This window comes from Chiloscyllium punctatum, chromosome 30 (assembly GCF_047496795.1).
Source record: "Chiloscyllium punctatum isolate Juve2018m chromosome 30, sChiPun1.3, whole genome shotgun sequence".
In the NCBI taxonomy this organism is placed as follows: domain Eukaryota; kingdom Metazoa; phylum Chordata; class Chondrichthyes; order Orectolobiformes; family Hemiscylliidae; genus Chiloscyllium; species Chiloscyllium punctatum.
In genome coordinates, this window is record NC_092768.1 from 32749694 (window position 1) to 32764595 (window position 14902).

The following is a 14902-nucleotide window of genomic DNA, read 5'->3' on the forward strand; positions in this document are numbered from 1 at the left end:
GGAAACACCCGGAGTGGCCAGTGACGAGCAGTGCCCTTCACATCAAAGGGCAACGCTGTGTGATCAAACAGTGAAGGAGAGGGCAGGGGTTAAATCAAAATAGAGTTGGAGGGGGAAATGATGCACTCCACTCCCTGCGGCGCCCACCTCCCCCTGAACGACTCCAGGGTGTTGGTGGACACCGCGTGCTCCTTCTCCAGGGACACCCGGGCTCTAACGTAACCCCGGAAGAGGGGCAGGCAGTCGGAATAGGGAACCTGTCATTGCAGTGTCTTGCATGTGATTGGTTAGAACAACACACACGTGGAATCCACTCAATGTCTCGTTCGCCTGTTTTGGTCGGAGACGGTCAGCGAGTAGAAGGGAGTCTGCCTGGTGCGTTTTTCTCTGGTTAAAGATGTCTCTCTGTTTCAGCAAAATCAGCTCCCAAAGCAAATCGCACTCCACCCTGGCCAGCATCCATTCAGTCCTCTCCACACTCCCCCCACCCCCCACCCCAATCTCCCTTACCCCCTTCCAATCTCAGGTCCAGGGCTTCTGGAACTGCAACGTGGGCGAAAGTGAGGACTCCAGACGCTGGAGCTTAGAGTCGAGAGCGTGAAGCTGGGAAAAGCAGAGCGTCCGGGGAGCAGGCGAATCGACGTTCGGACGCCGCCTGGCCTGGTGTGCTTTCCCAGCACCTCACTCTCTACCGTAACGTGGCACCGACCGAGCGTTTTGGACTCGCCTCTTACCTGAATTGTGAACCTCTCTGTTTGCGTGCACTTTCGCTTTTTTTCCCCTCCCCAAAAACAACATTCCCAACGGAGGCGGCGGGTTGGACGATGAAACGCCCTGCCTGGTGAAAGCTGTCTGATGCCAGACAGGAAGGACAGTGACCGAAGCTGCAGGAAGATTAGCAGCAGCCTTGCGATACCTTGGTTCCACCTTGTGGAACGTTTCAGGGAACACCTCTGGGACACCCGGACCAACCAACCCAACCACCCCAACCACCCCGTAGCTCAACACTTCAACTCCCCCTCCCACTCCACCAAGGACATGCAGGTCAGAGGCCTGGAGGAAGAGCGCCTCATCTTCCACCTAGGAACCCTCCAACCACAGGGATGAATACAGATTTCTCCAGCTTCCTCATTTCCTCTCCTCCCACCTTATCTCAGTCCCAACCCCAGGACTCAGCACCGCCCTCTTGATCTGCAATCTTCTTCCCGACCTCTCTGCCCCCAACCCCTCTCCGGCCTATCACCCTCACCCTCACCTCCTTCCACCTATCGCATTCCCAACGCCCCTCCCCCAAATTCCCTCCCCCCTACCCATTATCTCAGCCCGCTTGGCACACCAGCCTCATTCCTGAAGAAGGGCTTATGCCCGAAACGTCGATTCTCCTGCTCCTCGGATGCTGGCTGGCCTGCTGTGTTTTTCCAGCACCACATTTTTCAACTCTGGTACTCCAGCATCTGCAGTCCTCACTTTCTGCTTGATGTAGCAGAAAGTCCTACTGCACTATGGTGAAAACACCGCACAAAACAAAAACTCACATAAAGTTGCACTTCCAACCAAGTGAACTGATCTATGTTAAAACAGCACATACTGTGTTTAGGGTCCTTGAAAAAAAATGAATGACAGTGATAAGGCGAGGCATTGATTGGCAACGATTACCCTCTTGATGGGGCGCAGAAGCGGAGAGATTTTTCAGCAATGTCTCCATCTCGATTTCCACACATTGGACGGAAAGTAGTGGGCAGGAAAACGAGATGTTTCTGCTAAAGTTGCTGACTGTGCGTGTAATGCCCTCGCCCACGCCACCACACACCGCCTACTCACTGCAGTGCCCTCTGCATTACAGATGCTAGCTCAACTTACTCGCCTCCGCAATCCTCTTGCAGATACAAATCAGAGCTGGTTCGCGATGAGAAGCAACTGTGCAGTCACCCGACCTATCATTGACACCTCAAGGGGCTATGAGTTTAGTTACCTCGCTCTGCCTTATCACCTGAAACGTTTGGAAATATATTTGCATCCTTGATAACTTAGGGAACAGTTGCAAACTACCATCGTGTTTTAGGCCGGGAGTTCGCCCGTATCCCTGTCCCGGTTGCTATATAAGGCGTTGGGAGAATTCCATCTGGGATGGAAAATCAATTCTTATTTGTCTTCCCCTGCCCTTCCCATCTTCGTATTTCCCTTGTATCTACACAACTCACTGGGGTCAGCTCAGCATCGTCTTCACGTGTTCCGGATATTTGTTGAGAAGTTCTTCCAGACATTATCCATCATAAGGGATCTTCCAGGTGTCGAACGTCACTCTTAAAGCCTCAAGACTCTCGAATTAGCTTCAGAATGCCTTTGTCCTGCTATTATCGCAAATTGGCGATTCCTTTCACGTCGAGCTTTGCATTGAGCTGGTCGCAGCCTTAAGTTTCCTTAATCCTTAAAGTACAGAGTTAGATTCGACACAAAAGTGTCTCACTCATGGTTTTTGGACCCGGGTTAAATGAAGTTAATCTCCAACTATATTTTTCATATTTAGTCAACAGACCTGGAGAAACTTGCAACTCCCTAACACAATCTCATTATTGAGGAGATGTGCAGGTAACTAAATACAAGTTGGCTCTTCAGGGTTCTCTCCAGCTCCTCGGATGCTGCCTGACCTGCTGTGCTTTTCCAGCACCACTCTGATCTGGCATCTGCAGTCCTCACTTTTGCCTCCTTAGGGTTCTCTGTCAACACGTGCACAACTTCAACCTATTGCTTCCATCTCTGGCACTGCTCGACCAACATAGGGCTTACTGGGGGCCATTCCTGTGCCTGTGCATAAAGATTCAGCGCCAACTTCACACAGAGTTGGAGATCCAACTTCTGGCTTGGCAGCGCAAGTTTGCAGACATGATTTGGAGGTGCCTGTGTTGGACCGAGGTGTACAAGGATAAAAATCACACAAAAATCACCAGGTTATAGTCCAACAGGTTTATTTGGAAGCACTAGCTTTCAGAGCACCGCTCCTTCATCAGGTGGTTGTGGAGTATAAGATGTAAGACACAGAATTTATAGCAAAAGTTTACAGTGTGATGCCACTGAGATGATATATTGGAAAAGACCTGGATTGTTTGTTAAGTCTCTCATCTTTTAGAATGAGCATGTTGGTTTCAGTTCTTTCTTATGTAAATCCCATAACTTTTTTAAAGTTACATTCTCAAGTGAACATTAACAACAGGTGCCATGCCAGCTCAGATAATGCATTGAAGGTGTAAGGTTAAAGTCTGTTCGTCTGTCCCCAGTGTTCAGACTGATTCTATATCTTAAAAAAAGGATTTAGAGAATCTTACGCGGATTCATGCAATTTTTGAGCAAACTAAAACATAATTCTGCAGGTACAAATTCACCTCATAAACTTATATGTGTGTGTGCGGGAAGGTGTGAGTGTCTGTGAGACAGAGTGTGTATGTCTATGTCCATGAGTGTAAAGTCTGTGAGAGGGTGTGTGTGGATGTAAGTGTGGGGGGAGGGGGGGGGGGGCGTGTATGCGTGAGCATATGAGAGAGGGTCTGTGTGAGTGTATGGGTCTGTAGGAGTGTGTGCGTGCATGTGTGTGTACAAGTACGTGTGTATGTGTGTGTGTCTGTCTGTATGTGTGTGTGTAGTGCAGTAGGGTCACCTGTCGTGTGACATGAACCCAAGGCCTAGTTGAGGCCATCCCCATGGCTAGCCAATTTCTCTCTCTCTCTCTCTCTCTCTCTCTCACACACACACACACACACACACCTACAGACCCATACACTCAAGCAGACACTCTCTCATATACAAGGTCTCTCTTATACGCCCACACATACACACCCCCACACTCACCTACATATGCACCCTCTCACAGACCTGTATCCCTTTACACTCACACACACTACACACATACACACACTCTCACAGACACTCACACCCACCCACCTACCCACCCACCCACGCACACATATACGTTTGTAGAATTACATTTTACTTTACTCAAAAACTGCACTAATCCATGTAAGATTCTGTAAATCCTTTATTTTTAGAAATAGAATCAATCTGAACATTGACACAAACACACAGACTCTATCGTTACATCTTCAATGCATTATCTGAGCTGACATGGCACCTATTGTTAATGTTCACTTGAGAATGTAAGTTTTTAAAAAAAGTTCTGGGATTTACATAAGAAAGAACCGAAACCAACACGGTCATTCTAAAAGATGAGAGACTGAACAAACAATCCAGGTCTTTTTCGATATATCATTTCAGGGGCATCACACTGTCAACTTTGGTTATAAATGCTGTGTCTTACATCTTATACTCCACAACCACCTGATGAAGGAGCAGCGCTTCGAAAGCTAGTGCTTCCAAATAAACCTGTTGGACTATAACCTGGTGTTGTGTGATTTTTAACGATGTTTGCAGAATTAACCAGGTCTGGAAACTACTGAAATGATATTATGATTTGCGTTTTAAAGGGGTGCGTTTCTGCACGCACGAAATTAATTTTAATTTATTATTTATTTAATAAATTTGGTTATTTATTATCAGCTGCTAACAAATAATCATTACGGTGAGGTGCTTTTGGCGGTAACTATTTGAACTACGGAAGGTTTCCCGTATAAATTCCTCCCGAACGTTGTCAATCAGCAGCCAGTCATCGATGGGATACAAGTTCTTGAAATTTGTTTCTGAAGATGCTGTTTCAAAATCAGTTGCTGCTTGCAAGTAAATAATGAAAATTGCCTGAATAAGGGATAAAAAAATGTTCTTTTATTTACTTCTCTTGGTAACCGACACTTGCATTATGTAGATTAATATTAATATGGCACATTGAACAAGCAAGAGATTGCAAGTGGATGGGAATAGATACAGCAATGGCTTGCTAGGGTTCTATGCAACGTTACTGCGACCCCTTCTGGACAACTGTGTAAAATGTTGGTCCCCGAACTGAGAAAGGATACAAATGTATTGGCTGTATTTAACAGATGATGCACTTGAGTGATATCTTGAATGAGAGATTATCTTATAAGGAAACATTTGAAAACTTGTATCTATGTCCTTAGGAGTTTTGAAGACCAACAGATAAACCTAATGAACTATGTGAAGCCCTGACAGAACATGCAGGGCCATGTTGTACATTTCTATGACTGATTTGGAGGTGCCGGTGTTGGACTGGGGTGTACAAAGTTAAAAATCACACAACACCAGGTTATAGTCCAACAGGTTTAATTGGAAGCACACTAGCTTTCGGAGCGACACTCCTTCATCAGGTGATAGTGGAGGGCTCAATTGTAAGGCACAGAATTTATAGCAAAAATTTACAGTGTGATGTAACTGAAATTATACATTGAAAAATATCTTGATTGTCTGTTGAGTCTTTCATCTGTTCGAATACCATAATAGTTTCACTTCTTTCATGTGTAAATCACAAAGCCTTTTTTTAAAAGTTGCATTCTCAGGTTGACTGTAACAATTGGTCTTAGTTAGACAATATGTTGAAGGTGTTAGCCCCCTGTGTTCTCTGTATATGCCATGATGTTTAGATTGATTCTAATCTGAAAAGTGAGACAACAGAGTTTTACATGAATTCAAGCAGTTTTTGATCAAAGTAAAATGTAACTCTGCAAGTACAAATTCACCCCACAAAATATATGTGTGCATGTGGGTCTTTGTGTCTGTCTGTGTGTGTGTCTGTCTGCGTTGGGGGTTGTGAGTGTGAGAGAGAGTGTATATGTGTGTGTATTGACTGTAGAGTGTCTTAAGTCTGTGAGGGGGTGCATTTATGAGTGTGGGAGTGTGTGTGTATCTGAGGTCGGGTGTTGTGAGTATGAGAGAGAGTGTATATGTGTGAGCGTGAGTGTAGAGTGGTCTAAGTCTCTGAGAGGATGCATGTGTGAGTGTCGGAGTGTGTGTGTCTGTAAGGGTGTGTGTGAGTGCCTGTGTATATGTGTGCCCGTGTGTATATGTGTGTTTTGGAATGCCTGTGTGTGCATGTGTAGGAGTGTCTGTGTGTGTGTGTGTGTGTGTGTGTGTGTATAGTGTAATGGTGGTCACCTGTAGTGTGACATGAACCCAAGGTCCCGGTTAAGGCCCTCCCTATGGGAACGTGGGTTCATGTCACACTACAGGTGACCACCATTGCACTATACACACACACACAGACACTTCTATACACACACATATACACAGACATGCACACAAACACTCATGCACACATATATACACACTCTCTCACACACACTCACAACACCTGACCCCAGACACACACACTCCCACAATCACACGTGCAACCCCTCACAGACTTAAAACACTCTACACTCAATATGCACACATATACACTCTCTCTCACACTCACAACCCCCAACCCAGACAGACACAAAGACCCACATGCACACATATATTTTGTGGGGTGAATTTGTACTTGCAGAGTTACTTGTACTTTGCTCAAAAACTGCATGCATTCATGTAAAACTCTGTTATCTCACTTTTTAGATTAGAATCAATCTAAACATCATAGCGTAGACAGAGAACACAGGGGGCTAGCACCTTCAACATATTGTCTAACTAAGACCAATTATTACAGTCAACCTGAGAATGCAACTTTTTAAAAAAGGCTTTTGTGATTTACACATGAAAGAAGTGAAACTATCATGGTATTTGAACAGATGAAAGATTGGTGTATGGGAGAAGGATTCACATTTTTGGATCATTTGAATCTCTTTTGGGGTAGAAGTGACCTGTACAAGAAGGACGGATTGGACCAAAATTGGAAGGGGACTAATATACTGGCAGGGAGATTTGCTAGAGCTGCTCAGGAGGATTTAAACTAGTAAGGTGGGGGGGGGGGAGGGGGGACCCAGGGAGATAGTGAGGAAAGAGATCAATCTGAGACTGGTACAGTTGAGAACAGAAGTGAGTCAAACAGTCAGGGCAGGCAGGGACAAGGTTGAACTAATCAATTAAACTGCATTTATTTCAATGCAAGGGGCCTAACAGGGAAGGCAGATGAACTCAGGGTATGGTTAGGAACATGGGACTGGGATATCATAGCAATTACAGAAACATGGCTCAGGGATGGACAGGACTGGCAGCTTAATGTTCCAGGATACAAATGCTACAGGAAGGATAGAAAGGGAGGCAAGAGAGAAGAGTGGGGGGGGGGGGGTGGCATTTTTGATAAGGGACAGCATTATAGCTGTGCTGAGAGAGGATATTCCCGGAAATACACCCAGGGAAGTTATTTGGGTGGAAGTGAGAAATAATAAAGGGATGATCACCTTAATGGGATTGCATTATAGACCCCCTAATAGAGGAAAATTGAGAAACAAACTTGTAAGGAGGTCTCAGCTATCTGTAAGAATAATAGGGTAGTTATGGTAGGGGATTTTAACTTTCAAAACATCAACTGGGACTACCATAGTGTTAAGGGTTTAGATGGAGAGGAATTTCTTAAGTGCGTACAAGACAATTTTCTGATTCAGTATGTGGATGTACCTACTTGAGAAGGTGCAAAACTTGATCTACTCTTGGGAAATAAGGCAGGGCAGGTGACTGAGGTGTCAGTGGGGGAGCACTTTGGGGCCAGCGACCATAATTCTATTTGTTTTAAAATAGTGATGGAAAAGGATAGGCCAGATCTAAAAGTTGAAGTTCTAAATTGGAGAAAGGCCAATTTTGACGGTATTAGGCAAGAACTTTCGAAAGCTGATTGGAGGCAGATGTTCGCAGGTGAAGGGATGGCTGGAAAATGGGAAGCATTCAGAAATGAGATAACGAGAAAATCCAGAGAAAGTATATTCCTGTCAGGGTGAAAGGGAAGGCTGGTAGGTATAGGGAATGCTGGATGACTAGAGAAATTGAGGGTTTGGTTAAGAAAATGAAGGAAGCATAAGTCAGGTATAGACGGGTTAGATAGAGTGAATCCTTAGAGTATAAAGAAAGTAGGAGTATATTTCAGAGGGAAATCAGGAGGGAAAAATGGGGACATGAGATAGCTTTGGCAAATAGAATTAAGGAGAATCCAACGGGTTTTTACAAATATATTAAGGACAGAAGGATAACTAGGGAGAGAATAGGGCCCCTGAAAGATCAGCAAGGTGGCCTTTGTGTGGAGCCACAGAAAATGGGGGAGATACTAAATAAATATTTTGCATCAGTATTTACTGTGGAAAAGGATATGGAAGATATAGACTGTAGGGAAATAGATGGTGACATCTTGCAAAACGTCCAGATTACAGAGGAGGTGGTGCTGGATGTCTTGAAACAGTTAAAAGTGGATAAATTCCCAGGACCTGATCAGGTGTACCCGCGAACTCTGTGGGAAGCTAGAGAAGTGATTGCTGGGCCTCTTACTGAGATATTTGTATCATCGATAGTCACAGTGAGGTGCCGGAAGACTGGAGATTGGCAAACGTAGTGCCACTGTTTAAGAAGGGCGGTAAAGACAAGCCAGGGAACTATAGACCAGTGAGCCTGACCTCAGTGGTGGGCAAGTCATTGGAGGGAATCCTGAGGGACAGGATGTACATGTATTTGGAAAGGCAAGGACTGATTAGGGATAGTCAACATGGTTTTGTGCGTGGGTAATCATGTCTCACAAACTTGATTGACTTTTTTGAAGAAGTAACAAAGAAGATTGATGAGGGCAGAGCAGTAGATGTGATCTATATGGAGTTCAGTAAGGCGTTCGACAAGGTTCCCCATGGGAGACTGATTAGCAAGGTTAGATCTCATGGATTACAGGGAGAACTAGCCATTTGGATACAGAACTGGCTCAAAGGTAGAAGACAGAGGGTGGTGGTGGAGGGTTGTTTTTCAGACTGGAGGCCTGTGACCAGTGAAGTGCCACAAGGATCGGTGCTGGGTCCTCTACATTTTGTCATTTACATAAATGATTTGGATGCGAGCATAGGAGGTATAGTTAGTAAGTTTGCAGATGACACCAAAATTGGAGGTGTAATGGACAGCGAGAGGGTTACCTCAGATTACAAAAGGATCTGGACCAGATGGGCCAATAGGCTGAGAAGTGGCAGATGGAGTTTAATTCAGGTAAATGTGAGGTGCTGCATTTTGGGAAAGGAAATCTTAGCAGGACTTATACACTTAATGGTAAGGTCCTAGGGAGTGTTGCTGAACAAAGGGACCTTGGAGTGCAGGTTCATAGCTCCTTGAAAGTAGAGTTGCAGGTAGATAGGATAGTGAAGAAGGTGTTTGGTATGCTTTCTTTTACTGGTCAGAGTATTGAGTACAGGAGTTGGGAGGTCATGTTGCGGCTGTACAGGACATTGGTTAAGGTACTGTTGGAATATTGCATGCAATTCTGGTCTCCTTCCTATCGGAAAGATGTTGTGAAATTTGAAAGGGTTCAGAAAAGACTTACAAGATATGTTGCCAGGGTTGGAGGATCTGAGCTACAGGGAGAGGTTGAACAGGCTGGGACTGTTTTCCCTGGAGTGTCGGAGGCTGAGGGGTGACCTTATTGAGGTTTATAAAATTATGAGGGGCATGGATAGGATAAATAGACAACACCTTTTCTCTGGGGTCGGGGAGTCCAGAACTAGAGGGCATAGGTTTAGGGTGAGAGGGGAAAGATATAAAAGAGACCTCAGGGGCAAATGTTTCATGCAGAGAGTGGTACGTGTATGGAATGAGCTGCCAGAGGATGTGGTGGAGGCTGGTACAATTGCAACAGTTAAGAGGCACTTGGATGGGTATTTGAATAGGAAGGGTTTGGAGGGATATGGGCCGGGTGCTGGCAGGTGGGACTAGATTGGGTTGGGATATCTGGTCGGCGTGGACGGGTTGGACTGAAGGGTCTGTTTCCATGCTGTACATCTCTGTGACTCTATGACTCAACAGACAATCAAGGTATTTTTCAATGTATAATTTCAGTTACATCACATTGTAAATTTCTGCTCTAAATTCTGTGCCTTTGAATTGTGTCTCTCACAATCACCTGATGAAGGAGCGATGCTCCGAAAGCTAGTGTACTTCCAATTAAACCTGTGGGACTATAACCTGGTGTGATTTTTAACTTTGAACACCCCAGTCCAACACAGGCATCTCCAAATCATTAAAAAACCCAGCATGTCGAATCACAGAATCATACATGGATAGGGGCATTGCCCCTATCCATGTGAATAGCCAAAGTCTTTGACCCAACATAGGGGAGTCCAGAACTGGACGGCATAGGTTTAAGGTGAAAGAGGAAAGATTTAAAAAGTACCTAAGTGGCAACTTTTTCATGCAGAGGGTGGTGCATGTATAGAATAAGCTGCCAGAGGAATTGATGGAGGCTGATACAATGACAATATTTAAAAGGCATCTGGATGGATACATGAATAAGAAGGGTTTAGAGGGAGATGGACCAAATGCTCACAAACAGTCTAGATTAATTTTGGCTATCCAGTCAGCATGGACGAGTTGGAGGGAAGGGTCTGTTTCTGTTTTGAATATCTGTATAACTCTATGACTCATACAGTATGGAATGTAAAGAGAAACACAGATAAAGGGTGAATGGACTTGAAACATTAACTCTATTTTCTCTCTACAGTTGTTGTGAAAATTGAAAGGGTTCTGAAAAGATTTACAAGGATGTTGCCGGGGTTGGAAGATTTGAGCTATAGGGAGAGGCTGAATAGGCAGGGGCTGTTTTCCTTGGAGTGTCGGAGGCTGAGGAGTGACCTTATTGAGGTTTATGGATAGGGTATAAAGACAAGGTATTTTCCCTGAATTCAGAATACCCTAGTCAGCATCAACAAGTTGGACCGAAAGGTCAGTTTCCATGCTCTACATCTCTGTGACTCAGTGACCTGCTGAATTTTGTTTACACTTTCTGAACTTGTTTCAGATTTCCAGCGTCTGCAGTTCTTTGTTTGAAATTTGTTTGTAAGTTGGGGGCACAGTTTAAACATAAGGAGTCTCCCAGTGAAGATGGAGTGAGATGGAACTTCTCCCATAGTGTCGAACTGTCTTCCACCAAACAGCAGTAGATATGGGTCTATTAAATACATTGAAGGCAGTGTTAAATGGGGAAAGGTAAGAATGTGGAGCTGAGGCCACAAGCAGATCAGTCATGACTTTATTGAATGTTGGAGTAGATTTAAGGCACCAAAGGGTTTATATCTGCTCCTGATTTGTATATCTATACAAGAATTTGCATTGGTTTTTCAGATAGAGTTTGCCATTTAGACCATCCCTATCCTTTACGTGTCAAAATTCCATTCTGGTCAAGCTTTAAAATGCTTTGCTGTAGGTCTCTATGTCATGTGCATCTGGTTGTTTTGGGGAGGTGGCAGGACAGGGAGTGGTGTATATATTGTCCTCCAGATATTTCATTTTCTTGATTTTCACCCTGATTTTAGGATGTTTGGGAAGAATGTTCAACTTCCATGTAAGACTCACACTGGTCTTCCCTGGTCTCCTTCAGTGTCAAACTGTAGCGAAAACCTTATCACAGGTTACAAGGTCAAAAACGACTCGCTCAGTGACACCATAGATACTACATGAATGTGCCCGACATGTGAATCCCAGAGCATCTTGGTGTGAGGTGGACAGAAGCAGCCACAGTTGCTATCACTGTTCACTTTTCAGTAATGCCTGTTGGATGTGGATAGAACAGTGGCTGAGATGGATATCTGAAGAGTTATCCCATAAAGTGACATTGATTGAATCCTGGTCAGAGACAATGGGTGGTCTCTGGTGTATCACAACCTGCTTGAGCTCATTAGTTTCAGAGACAATAGCAGGGAACTGAGGAATGGCATAACATTGCTGAGGAACCAGCTCAAACCAACTTTTCCATGATAAGAAATAGCATTTCATTTTCTCTTCCATCAGAATTTCACCTTTCAGTATTTAACTCCCTATTAAATTTGACTTCTCTGTATTCACATTAAAATGATTCCAAAGTTCCTACATAGAAATACATATAAAATTCACGGGTTCTGTATTCCCCTCAGATGTTCTTATTTTCCCTAGCTGTTCTTAAGATCCCAGAGGCAGTCACAGATTTGAAACAACTTGGTGGGACAAATTATTTGACTCAGTTCCTGGATTCACTGTTCAGACCATGACCTGGACAACTTAATTAATTTCCTTCACCTTCAAGATGCTCCAGCAGGACAATCTCACATGATCTTCAGTCGTCCAGCCTGGTCTTCAAATTTATATTAATTATAGAGTGATTGTTGTTGTGTAGGGAGAAATATCAAAGAGGAGTCCTTACTTCTATGTCCAGCAATATGAGCAACTTTTATTCAAAGCTTTTCTAGCACATATGAGGAGATGCCGGAGACAACTCTGTATCTGGCTTACACATGGGTCCCAGTCACCCTCTTAATTACAGCTCAGATCAGAGGAGAGATCAATGACATTAAGTTCCCCAGCTGAATACAATATTTTTATACCATTCACATTGCACAATTACATGCAACATTGAAGCCATTGTTAGCCACACACCCCCTAATTTATACATCAGATTCTGTAAACGTACAATCAATGAAGGAAAATTCTACGGACAGCTCTAGGTCCTCCCATGCTTACTAGACCCCTCCATCATCTGTCTTTGGGACTTTACAGTGCTTCTGACAGTTTAATTCATTCCCAGACATTATTCCCAGCTGTATCATGTTAATTGCCAATAAACTGGACACTTACTTATCGCTTAGATCTCTTCCAAATTTTGTACTAACTTTTGTATGACAGACTAGGACGGATATTAAATTCTACCAATGGTTATAAGATCAACTCTAATAAAAAGTTGCTACAATTCTGTGACACAGCTGATAAATGGAGAAAAACTCTTCTCTCACTTCAACTGAGAGATCACATTACAGTCCCTCTGATTTGTAGCTGCAGTTTATATCCTCTGCTATTTGCATGCTGTAAGAGAATCTTAAACTAAATTTTCATTTGTAAATAAATCTTTACTGCTCCTACTCTAAACACTTGCCATTACTAATCTTTTTCCCTCAACAAGAAGCATCTATTCGAATTCCACTTATAAGGGTGGAATTTAATCACTTTACAACTTTACCAAGTCTTCAAACAAAACTGAACTAACTGGGGGACATCAGCACATCTTCACTCGGCATTTTGTAATCTGTCTTTGTCACTCATCCTCTGGGTGTAAGAATTCGTTCAAATTATCTGCATCAGCATTTAAGCTTCAATTGTTGATCTCTCCCCAATCGTAACCTCTCTTTTTACAACCTTATTCTGCCCTCCTTCTCTGCAAATAGTTTTTTAGGGATCATTTTTACACCAGTTATTATTTTATCTTCCAGAATGATGCAATGGACCTTTTTACTGCCTGCAAATACGTGCTCAGGGAATGCAACTAAACCTTTTCATACTAATTTGTTGCTCTAATTCTACAATTACCTGAAAAATTAGGAATACTATAACATCAGACTTTTCATTCGACTTTTTACTAAATAACAAACTTGGGACTGTGGCCAAACTAAGTCTTTCAAAAATGCCCCTTATTAATATGCTTGTATGTTTAGAACCGCCTGTTTATAGAAACTTGATTAACTTCCTTAATGGATCTTCCTACGGAGAATCTTATCTTATTCAGTATCTCTGTATGGAGATCACAAGTCTGGCTGTGAATATCTGCTATATGTAGTTGCCAACCTCTTTCGGCCATCTTGTCAATTTTAGTTATGGGCCGGCACAATAGTTGGGATTCATGTTGAGTTTTGATTATGTTGTTGGTCAATAATATATGTGAGTTGCATTTATTTTGTACCAAGTGCAACAAGGCTTTGGGCATTTACAGAGGACATTCAATGTTAGAGCATAATGGACACTTTACTTAAACTTCTCTCCCAAGCTTACAAGCAAGTTTTAATCTGACGATGTTAGTGGACTCCATTTCTTCTTTCAGAATTTTGCTTTCTCTCATGAAACTTAAATTGAGAGTTGCCATTTTCCTATTCGCCGTTTGCTAATGACTAAACTTCAAATTAATATGGTGGATCACGCAGCAGCTCATTGAGATATTGTGGAGAGTGGGTGTATGACTTGCTGCACTGACCACCAAAGTCGTTGAAGAGTAATATTGGCTGATGTATTACACCAACTTTACACACAGTGTGTGGGCTCCCTGCTGGTCAGGTAGGTTGAGATGGGTGGTTGGCTCCTGGTTTAACCATGCCTGTCAGTTTCAGGGGAAACAAAATGGCATTTTTGAAAGACCTAGGTTAGCCACAGTTTGCTATTTCATAAAAAGTCGAATGAAAAGTCTGATGCTACAGTATTCCTAATTTTTCAAGTAATTGTAGAATTAGAACAATAAATTAGTATGAAAAGGTTTAGTTGCATTCCCTGAGCACATGTTTGCAGTCATAGAGCTGTACAGCACAGAAACAGACCCTTCGGTCTAACTCGTCCATGCCGACCAGATATCCTAACCAAATCTAGTCCCACCTGCCAGCACCTGGCCCATATCCCTCTAGACCTATTCCCATTCATATACCCTTTTCAATGTTGTAATTGTCCCAGCCTCCACCGCTTCCGCTGGCAGCTCATTCCATACACGTACCACCCTCTGTGTGGAAAAGTTACACCTTTGGTCCCTTTTAACTCTTTCCCCTCTCACCCTAAACCTATGCCCTCTAGTTCTGGACTCCCCCACCCCAGTAAAAAGACATTGTCTATTTATCCTATCCATGACCCTAATGATATTGAAAAAACATATTGTGTGGGACAGTCAACGTCAAATACATGTCATGCAATTATTTATTTCTGTCCAGCATTTGATGCACTAATTAGAACCTATTTGTCGAAACCCTTCATTTAAACACCTTGGGACAGATCCAAGAATTCCAATTTCCAAGGGAACAACAATTTGTACACAGGAGAAGCAAGGGGCTTATTATTTGGCTAATGAATTCTA